We start from the raw sequence: 10,446 nt of genomic DNA, 5'->3' as shown, positions 1-10,446 counted from the left end.
TCAAAAACTGAAGTCTAGAGATATTAACTTGCTCACGATCCCATAGCTTGGATGAAGCAGGTGTATTTCATCATAACATTTTAGATACTGTGACTGTAATCAGTAGATACGGAAACAAGGGAAAGGAGAAATAAGCTCACTTAAAGGAAGAGAGAAGGAGTCAATGAGCTTGTTTTTGACTCAATGTGACTATGGTTTTATAATTATTAATATGACAGTGCACTGGACATTATGCTTTACACTCACACTTTTTCTTTTTTTTTTTTTGGGCCACGCTGCGCGGCTTGCAGGAATTTAGTTCCCTGACCAGGGATTGAACCCCGACCCTCAGAAGTGAAGGTGCTGAGTCCTAACCACTGGACCGCCAGGGAGTTCCCTACACTCACACTCTGATTTGATTCATACAATGTAAAGAGTGAATTAGGTATTATCTGCACTCCTATTTTAGAGATGAGGAAACCAAGGGTTATGTGCTCAAGGGCACATAGCAAGTGACAGAATTAGAATCCAAACAGTTGGATTGTAAAAGCCAGGTGCTCTCAACCCCTCTCTACTTCCTCTTTGCAGTAGATGCTTTCTCTCAGCAGGAATTATATATTCATCTCAAGTGGTTGTGCTCTAAGCAAGGGTAACAAAGTGCAGTTCCCGTGAGGCACTGTCTGAAAGCTGGAGCTTTGGGCCAAGCTATGTCTTCAGGATAGTCTCCTTGGAATGGGGATTTGGGAATGATGGAAATGAAGGGGTCATCTGACACATCATGACTCTGCTGAGCCCCGTTCACCTGGACATCATGCTCCCAGCTCTCCATTTTGCCTAGAGTGTCCCTCCTGGCAGCTGGCGTCTCTCTGGAGCTGTAGGGAGCCCATTTCAGGCACCACCTTCTTCCCATGTGTTCTAGGGCCATCTGTCACTGGCACAGCAATTGCCAGAAACAACGATTTGGTTTCTTTAATCATGGCTTTAAGACCAAAGTTAATTGATACAAGGTTGTGCCTAATTAGTAAAAATACTTGTTACAGAAAAATTATACGTAAACTGCAATTCAGAAGAGGAGAATCTATGCAGAAGATTCTTATTTGGCTGAAATGATGGATCCCCAGTTAGGACCAGGGGAAAAGCCAGACATATTGATTACTGCTGCCTGTTTTTGCAAAGAGCCAACAGGTGATTAAAACAAAATCTTGCACTAATCATTGGGAACTAAGAGAACACACCACATTAAAATTTCCCATTTCTTTTAGTCTACAAAAATATTGGGGCCTGGTTCTTGATCCATTACTTCTGCATGGATTTTTTTGGCATTTACTGTGTCGTCCTCAGGGCCAGGGTGATCATAGCAATTGTGCTAACCTGCATCGTGTTGTATATATTACTTGTTAAACTGATATTCATTTTATATTTAAATGAATTGAGCATTGGAGAAAAAGGGGGGGAAATGACACCAATTGATTTTGCTACCGCCTTTAACAACTTTAGAGACTGTGGTCCAGGTGGAGACGTTTTTCTTTTCAGGGCTGTCTAGAAGACTACAAACTTATCTTCAAAGGTGTCACTTTTGCCCTACTTGACATGTTTTTGAAATTACTTTTCCAGAATTGTGTTTATATCCTGCAGTATGATTTTGACTATTCTAGACAATACCAGAATTCAGTTTTTGTATTAGTTTGGTTTTTGGAGATAGCTAAAAGTCGTTTGGATCCAAGTGTTATGAGACAGCCAGGTTTTGTTTGTTTGTTTGTTTGTTTTTTAAATATTTATTTATTTATTTATTTATGGCTGTGTTGGGTCTTCGTTTCTGTGCGAGGGCTTTCTCTAGTTGTGGCAAGCGGGGGCCACTCTTCATCGCGGTGCGCGGGCCTCTCACTATCGTAGCTTCTCTTGTTGCGGAGCACAGGCTCCAGATGCGCAGGCTCAGTAATTGTGGCTCACGGGCCTAGTTGCTCCGCGGCATGTGGGATCCTCCCAGACCAGGGCTCGAACCCGTGTCCCCTGCATTGGCAGGCGGATTCTCAACCACTGCGCCACCAGGGGAGCCCAGCCAGGTTTTTTGAGATCTTACACATGCTTTTAAAATTTTAACCCTTGTTGTAGCAAGCCTTACTTCTAGCGTTGCAATCCCCCCTTTCCAATTTGTTCCACTGATCTCATTGGCTAAAAATTCAGGCAGTGGAACTTGTTAGAATTAGTGGTGCAGGGGACTTCCCTGGCGGTCCAGTGGTTAAGACTTCACCTTCCAATGCAGGCGGTGTGGGTTCAATCCCTTGTTGGGGAGCTAGGATCCCACATGCCTCGTGGCCAAAAAACCAAAACATAAACAACAGAAACAGTACTGTAACAAATTCAATGAAGACTTTATAAAAATGGTCCACAACAAAAAAAAACTTAAAAAAAAAAGAATTAGTGGTGCAACATAAGTAAAGAGGTATTGAACGTGGTCCTGAGGAAATTTCCAGTGAATAAGATGTTTGAGTTTTAAAACATCTATTTTGGTTGGTTTTCTTTTCCTTCCTTCTGGATTCTGGGTAGTTGAAGCCATCAAAAAAAATTAGTCCTCTGCAAACTAGAAGGCTTTCTTTGCTCATCGGTTTCCTGATGGAGTAGACTAACCAGTTCTAAAATATTTTCCTGTTTTGATTCTCTGATTCCAAATAACCTCAGCATAAGTGGTGTCACTGTATATTAATATTAATGAGTTAAACCAAACTGCATTCTATCGAAGTATTCACTGAAAAAAAGAGAGCACTTATTGATTTATCTTGAGCTCTAAATTGTTGTTATTTAATACAGTGTTTAATACAATCTGTACACACGTACTTATATCAAATAGATGTTAACTAATTAATATTTACAAGGACTTTGTATAAAAAAACAGATCTGGGGACTTCCCTGGTGATCCAACGGCTGGGACTCCACGCTCCCAGTACAGGGGGTCCCGGTTCGATTCCCCATTGGGGAACTAGATCCTGCATGCATGCTGCAACTAAAGATCCCGCCTGCCGCAGCAAAGGTCCCACACACCGCAACTAACACTCGGCACAGCCAAATAAATAAATAAATAAATAAATATTAAAAATAAATAAATAAATAAAAGACACACACACACACACACACACACACACACACACAAAAAAAAAAAACCCCAGATCTTTTCTACTTCAACATGGCGACCTCCTATGTCCAAAAATATAAGCAGTTTCTATTTTTAAATGTGCAATATGATCCAAGACTTAAGTACATGTGTTACCTGATCTTGGTTAAAATAACCAGAAAATAATTCGCCTTATGGACATGGATAATTCTGCAGAGGACTGCAGTCTTAATTCTCCCAGAAATGAAAATGAGCTCTTCCTACATTTTTGTCAGTGCAAGTGGTGGCATGCGGCAGTTTTGTTGCCGTTGTTGTTGTTTTTTGCCACACCGTGTGGCCTGCGGGATCTTAGTTCCCCAACCAGGGATCGAACCCGTGCCCCCTGCAGTGGAAGCGTGGGGACCTAACCACTGGACCCCCTCCCAGGGAATTCCCCATGCGGCAGCTTTGAATGAATACAGACTCTGAGTCAGGAAGCCCAACTGTTTGGCCAAGACATGGTGGCCTTTTACATAGCAGGCTGTGAGACCAGCGCATTTTAAAACCAGGCCAGAGAGAGGATTATGGCTCATGGTCTCCTGCGCACTCAGCCCTTCATGCTTCGTCCGGCTGCCACTGGTCAGTCCCTCTGATCCAGCTGCTGACCCAGACTGCAGAGGATTACTGGTGGGATCAGAGCTGGGATGCCTTAGGACAAATATCGTTTTTATTTTTTATTTATTTATTTTTTAAAAAATTTATTATTTATTTATTTAATTTATTTTTGGCTGCGTCGGGTCTTAGTTGCAGCACACGGACTCTCTAGTTGAGGCGCGCGAGCTCAGTAGTTGTGGTGCATGGGCTTAGTTGCCCTGCAGCATGTGGAATCCTAGTTCCCTGGCCAGGGATCGAACCCAAGTCCCCTGCATTGGAAGGCGGATTCTTTACCACCGGACCACCAGGGAAGTTCCCAAATATCGTTTTTAAATGATGAAGTATTTTGTAACAGGCAGTACAGGATAGAGACTAACATAACGATACCCACCCACGTATCCACACCCAACTCTGTCAACATTCCCATCCTAGGATCATTTATTTTTCCCCAAGAAATAAAATATTACAGATGGAGTTGATGCTTCTTGTGTCCTGCTTCCTTTCTTTTCTCTCTCTTGGGATAACCTATATTCTGAATTTGGTGATTATCATTCTCACCCATGTTTTCGACTGTACATGAATGTAGTCCTACATACACTATACATAGGACACTATATAGTATAGTGTTCTTCTGCATGTTTTCATACTTTATATATAAATGACATTATATGGCACACATAAATTTTTTTTTTTTTTTTTTTTACTCAGCTTCATGTTTTTGAGATAAGCCATTGTGCTGGGTATTTACCAATTGTTTCTCAGCCCTGTACCCACCCTTCTGTAGTCTGTATTTCTCAGGCTCCTTTGCCAGTTGGTTTCCCTTTGGATTCTGCCAAGTAAGAGGTATTGAGATGAGAGAAGTCATGGTTTTTCTTTCATTTTTGCTCCTTCCTTTCTTCTGGTGCTTTCTCCTGATGCAGCGGCCGTTCCTCTTCATCCCCAACTCCAGTCCTGGCCCCTCCTCGAGTCTCCTAGCTTTGGTGACACCCCCTCCTCCTTTTTGTTCTCCCAATGCTCATGGGTGTAGCACCCTCCTACAGTTTCTAGTCTCTGAGTTATAATCCCGTCTCCTTTTTTTTTCTCTTTGAGCCTGGGAGCATCGGGATAACCATTTCACCTATTAAATCTGCTGTGTTTGTAACAACTATCATGGTTCCTGTTTCCTGACTGGGCCCTGACTGCTAAAGGTGTGTTGTTAAATGTAGCTCTTGGGAGTTCCCTGTCGGTCCAGTGGTTAGGACTCAGCACTTTCACTGCTGGGGCCCCGGGTTCAATCCCTGGTCAGGGAACTAAGATCCTGCAAGCCACGAGGCACAGCCAAAAAAAAAAAAAAAAAAAGGTAGCTCTGGATCATTCTTTTTTTTGGATCATTCTTTTTACTGCCATGTAGTATTCTATTATATGACTATATCACAATTTATTCATCCATTCTCCTGCTGATGGACATTTCCATTTTTCCCTATTACAAACAATATTGCAAACACCATTCTTGTATCTGTTTCCTTATCTACCTATGCAAGAGTTTCTCTAGGGTATATACTGGAGGAGGAATTGCTGGGTTAGAGGGCTATGCTCATCTTCTATTTGCCTGGTTGTTAACAATGTCGGGCCATTTCACTCCCTGACATCATTTGGTGTTGTTACGCTTTTCATTTCTGGCAATTAGATGGATGTGGTATGCTATCTCATTTCCAGTGAGTTCGGTGTCTTTTCATACCTTCCTCTGTGAATTCTCTTTTCTTTCTTCTTCTTTTTTTTTTGCGGCCGATCTTAGTTCCCTGACCAGGTACTGAACCTCAGCCCTTGGTAGTGAAAGCACTGAGTCCTAACCACTGGACTGACAGGGAATTCCCCCTCTGTGAATTTTCTACTCGTAACCTTTTGCACATTTTTTTCCTGCTAGGTTGTTTATATTTTCATACTGATTTGTATTATTGTAAATTGATTGAATTTCTTTATATATTCTGAATGCTTCATTGGTGAAATGTGTTGCAAATGTATTTTTCCAATCTATGGTTTGTTGTTTGCTTTGTTTTATGATATCTTTTGTTATATAGAAGTGTTTTCTAAAAATTATAGTCAAATTCATCAGTCCTTTGTGATTAATACTTTTTTCTCTTTTTATCTCAAGGTCATAAAAATATTTTATATTTCCTACTAAACCATTTACAGTTTTGCTTTTCTTTTTTTTAATTAATTTATTTTATTTTATTTATTTTATTTTTGGCTGCGTTGGGTCTTCGTTGCTGTGCGCGGGCTTTCTCTAGTTGCAGCGAGCAGACGCTACTGTTCGTTGCGGTGCGTGAGCTTCTCATTGCGGCAGCTTCTCTTTGTTGCAGAGCACGGGCTCTAGACGCATGGACTTCAGTAGTTGTGGCACATGGGCTCAGTAGTCGTGGCTTGCGGGCTCTAGAGCGCAGGTTCAGTAGTTGTGGCGCCCAGGCTTAGGCGCTCCACAGCATGTGGGATCTTCCCGGACCAGGACTCGAACCCGTGTCCCCTGCATTGGTAGGCGGATTCTTAACCACTGCACCACCAGGGAAGCCCAGTTTTGTTTTTCTGATTTAGGCTTTCAGTCCACCTGAAATTTATTTTTTGTATGGTGTGATGTAAGGATCACATTTTTTACCATATAGTTAAGCAATTATTTCACATCAGTTATTATCATTTATAGTTTATCATTTCTCCATTGATTTGTAATGCCAATGCTGTCATATGTTATATTCCCATATGCACGTGGGCTGTTTCTAGACTCTATTCTGTTCCATTTCTGTATTTGTATATTCTTGTGCCAATGCAACAGAATTCTAATTAGTATGATGTTACAGAAAATCTTACTAACTTATGGGCAAATCCCCACACCTCATTCTTCAAAATTGCCATGGATATTCTTGGATTTGTTCTAGCATATGATTTTTTCAAAATGGACATGGAATAGATTTACCATTTGAATTTTACCATCACCTTGTCAAATTCCATGAAAAATCCTGTTGAAATATTCACTGAAATTATAGGACTTCCCTGATGGTCCAGTGGTTAAGAATCCACCTGCCAATGCAAGGGGCACAGGTTCGATCCCTGGTCTGGGAAGATCCCACATGCCGCGGGGCAGCTAAACCCATGTGCCACAACTACTGAGCCTGCGCTCTAGAGCCCATGAGCCACAACTAGTGAGCCTGTGTGCTGCAACTACTGAAGCCCGCGTGCCTAGAGCCCGTGCTCCACAACAAGAGAAGCCACCCGATGAGAAGCCCACGCACCGCAACGAAGAGTAGTCCCCGCTCACCACAACTAGACAAAGCCCGCATGCAGCAACGAAGACCCAACGCAGCCAAAAAAAAGGAAAAAAAAAGAAATTATATTGAGTTTATAGACTAACTTGGAAAGAACTGACATCTTTATAATATTTTCTTCCTGCCCCCAAATAAAGAATACAGTACCTCTATTTATTTAGGTCTTCTTTAATGTGTTTCAACAAGACCGTTGTATAACTTCTTTCCATATGGGTCTTGCTCATCTTTTGTCAACTTATCCTTAAACATTTAATAGTTTTATTGCTATTTTTAACAGAATCTCTTTATATCATGTCTTCTACTTGGCTATTCCTAATGAAAAGGAGCACTTTGGATTTTTGTATATTGATCTTGTATCCAGAAACCTTATTAGTTGTGGTAGCATGGCTGTGTGCATCACATTAATAAATCTTTTGGTGTTCTTTCCTTGTATCCTAGGGATAACTCTACTGGGCCATGGCTAAATTCAATTTTCTAGTACTTTCTGACTTTAGAGAGGTGCCTTTGTACAAAATCTGTAATCTGAGAAACTGAAGGGCTCTGCAGAGTGACCATCTGTCAGAGGGGCAAAATGCTTATGCAGACCAGGCTATTTTCATCTTGAAACCTAGAACAGTCTAATCTGCCTCTATTGACCCTTCTCTGTGTGCTTTTGCTTAATTTGTCTAGGGCTGATTACCACCACATTCCCTTCACTGTTTTAGATTCTTTTTAATTTAAGCTCCATTGAGAGCTCAAACAATATTAACTACCATCCAGGTTTTTGTTAACTCTCCATGGTGCTTATCAGAGTACTTATGCAAAGAGCTCTTTATTTAAGGAAAAAGTTGGTTTCTACTGATGAATTGATGAGCTTCTGTTTATTAACTCATTGTAAGCTCATTTTTGTGTTGGCCTTTAGGAAGCTAGGAGCTGGGTTTTGTGCTCAGTGATGACACATTCCCTTGACTATTTTGTTTTGTTTTTTTAAAAATAAATTTATTTATTTTATTTTTGGCTGCGTTGGGTCTTTGTTGCTGTGTGCGGGCTTTCTCTCGTTGCGGTGAGCGGCGGCTACTCTTCATTGCGGTGGCTTCTCTTGTTGTGGAGCTCGGGCTCTAGGCGCGCGGGCTTCAGTAGTTGTGGCTCGCGGGCTCTAGAGCGCAGGCTCAGTAGTTGTGGCGCACGGGCTCTAGGGCGCATGCTCAGTAGTTGTGGTACACGGGCTTAGTTGCTCCGCGGCATGTGCGGATCTTCCTGGATCAGGACTCGAAACCGTGTCCCCTGCATTGGCAGGCAGATTCTTAACCACTGCGCCAGCAGGGAAGCCCTTGACTCTCGTTTTTACTATTATTTTCTCTTTCTATGTGTTCCCCTTATTCAGACAGTGCCCCCACCATAGAGCCTTTTTATTATTTAAAAAAATTATTAACTTTACTCCTACTTTAACGCTATATAGTTTTATTGTTTGTACGCTTCAGTGTAAGCTATGTCAAATCCTTTTGTGGATAGGTGAAGTTTAAATTCTAAATGAAATGAGAAATGTTCAATAGATGTTGACTGGATGGCGAGCATGAGGACTTTAGCGGGGGTGGAAATCTTCCAAAATTATTAGTGTAGAAACTTAATTTTGATGTTTTAGCGTCTATGCTTATAAAGAAGGCTTTTTAAATCCAATATTGTATTGAATTCAGGGGGGAAAATCCGATTTTACTTTAAATTTCTGCTAGTAAATCAAAAAGCATTTCACAACCTGATAAAATAGTGATGCTTGGCATGATAATTTCACATATTACCGCTGAATTAATATTTTGTTAAGTACTGAATTGTACCTCTCATGAACAGTTGTGGGCTTTTTCTTTTGAGCTGAATCTAAACCTGACTTTTAAAAATCGCTACCAGAGCTCTTGTGTTCTCCGGGTTTCTGAATTCCAATAACCCTCCTTCAAGGGCATCTCCCAGATGCGAGCTCGGTCGGTTAACTCGGGGCGATACAAAGCATTTTGTTCTTTTACTCGCGGCCCTTACTCGGTCTCCCAAGGAGACAAGTTGAATGCCCACTAAGTCATGCTTTTCCATTACTCATTCGGCCTTTTCTCCCAAGGTGGCGTGTGGGAGGTGTTATGATCGGGCTCGATAAGAATAGGCCGGGGGGCTTTCTGCGGGATCATACTCATCCCTTTGCGTGTTTCAGCTCCGACTGCGCCGCGTTCGGCGGCTTCAACGCGTGAGATGTTTTCCAAACGGACAATGACTCCACGCTCGGCCGCCTCCCACAATCGTCTCTGCTCCTCTGGCCCCCACAGTCCCGCCCCGCCCCACATAGGCTTGCTTTGTCCCCTTACAAGGCGGATGATCGGGTTAGCCCGGCGCGCCTGCTGCCGACTTACGCCCTTCGGGGGTCAACCTGGAGGGGACTCCGGGCACAGCCTTCGCCCACGCCGCACCCCCGCACCCGCTCCGGCTTCTGAGCCACCAGGGGGCGCCCCGCCGTCTCCGCCTCTCCTCGCCGCATCCCCTCTCCGGCTTCCCCTGCGATTGGCCGGCCACCCCGAGCTCTGCAACCCGATTGGCCGCTGCCCGCGTCAGTCGCGGGCGCAAGGGCGGGCGGAGGTGACGCGCGGCGGCCGGGCTCCGGGCGGTGTCCGGCGCCGGCGGCTGCAGGCGGAGCTTCGCGAGGACCGACGCGGGGTAGTCAGACGGCGGCGGTGTTGGGAGGTGCCAGCGTGAGGCCGAGCCGCTCCCCGACCGCCGAAGCCGCCACCGCCGGCCCTTCGCCGCGCCCCGGTCTCTCGCGCTCCCGCCCTCCGCTCGCCGCGGCTCTCGGTGCGGGGCTGGCCCGATGCGTGATGGGGCTGCCGAGCGGCGCCCTGCGGCTCTCGGCGGCCGCTGCTCGCGCTGAGGAGCGTCGGTGCCGGGCTCCCCGCGCCCCCGCGCGCCGCGGCGCTTGCTGATCTGGCCGGCCCGCCCGCCCATCCGTCTGTCCGCAGCGCGGCTGAGGTAAGGCGGGGGGCGGGGAGGGCGGCGGGGGGCGCTTCGCCGCCGGCCTGAGGAGGGGGCCGCCCGGGGGGAGGGGCGGCCGGGGCAGGGGCCGGCGGGGTCCGAGCGGGGGAAGCTCCGAGCCGGGCCGGAGCCGCGAGTAGAGGGCGCTGCCCCACCGGGGCAACGGGTGGGGTAGGGCGGGGCGGGGTTGGGGAGCCTCGGCCTCGGGGGTGGGGGACCGTCCCCGCGAGCCCCGGCCTTGGGTCCAGCGGCCTGCCGGGTCCTCCGCAGCGCCCCGCACCAGCCCTCCGCTCCCCTTGAGCAGCCAGGCTCCGGCCGTGCCCAGAGGTCAGCCGAGCCGCCGCTGTCGGCCCGTTCGTCGGGCTCTCTGCGCATATTGCGGCTTTGCTCCGTCTTGAAGCTACCCTTTCTTATTTCCCCCATCCCGTCTCCCCCGTTTTGGTTGGCATC

General features: G+C 45.6%; 1 protein-coding gene across 7 annotated transcripts in view; it reads left to right on the top strand.

Moving 5' to 3' along the window:
• The first annotated feature begins 9,639 nt into the window (after window positions 1-9,639).
• The window catches only part of KIF1B (kinesin family member 1B), a 145,140-nt gene continuing 144,333 nt past the window's right edge, over window positions 9,640-10,446 (top strand). For 5 of the 7 annotated variants that reach the window (XM_082460853.1, XM_082460852.1, XM_082460851.1 and 2 more), the window contains exon 1: window positions 9,640-9,993. The gene's annotated coding sequence lies outside the window, so the exon portion shown is untranslated. The remainder of the gene's footprint in view (window positions 9,994-10,446) is intronic. The other 2 variants (XM_082460854.1, XM_082460855.1) reach the window with 2 other exon arrangements.

This window comes from Balaenoptera physalus (genome assembly GCF_965194825.1).
Source record: "Balaenoptera physalus genome assembly, chromosome: 1".
Lineage (NCBI taxonomy): Eukaryota > Metazoa > Chordata > Mammalia > Artiodactyla > Balaenopteridae > Balaenoptera > Balaenoptera physalus.
The sequence above is the reverse complement of the archived record's forward strand: the minus strand, read 5'-3'. Positions and strand labels throughout refer to the sequence as shown.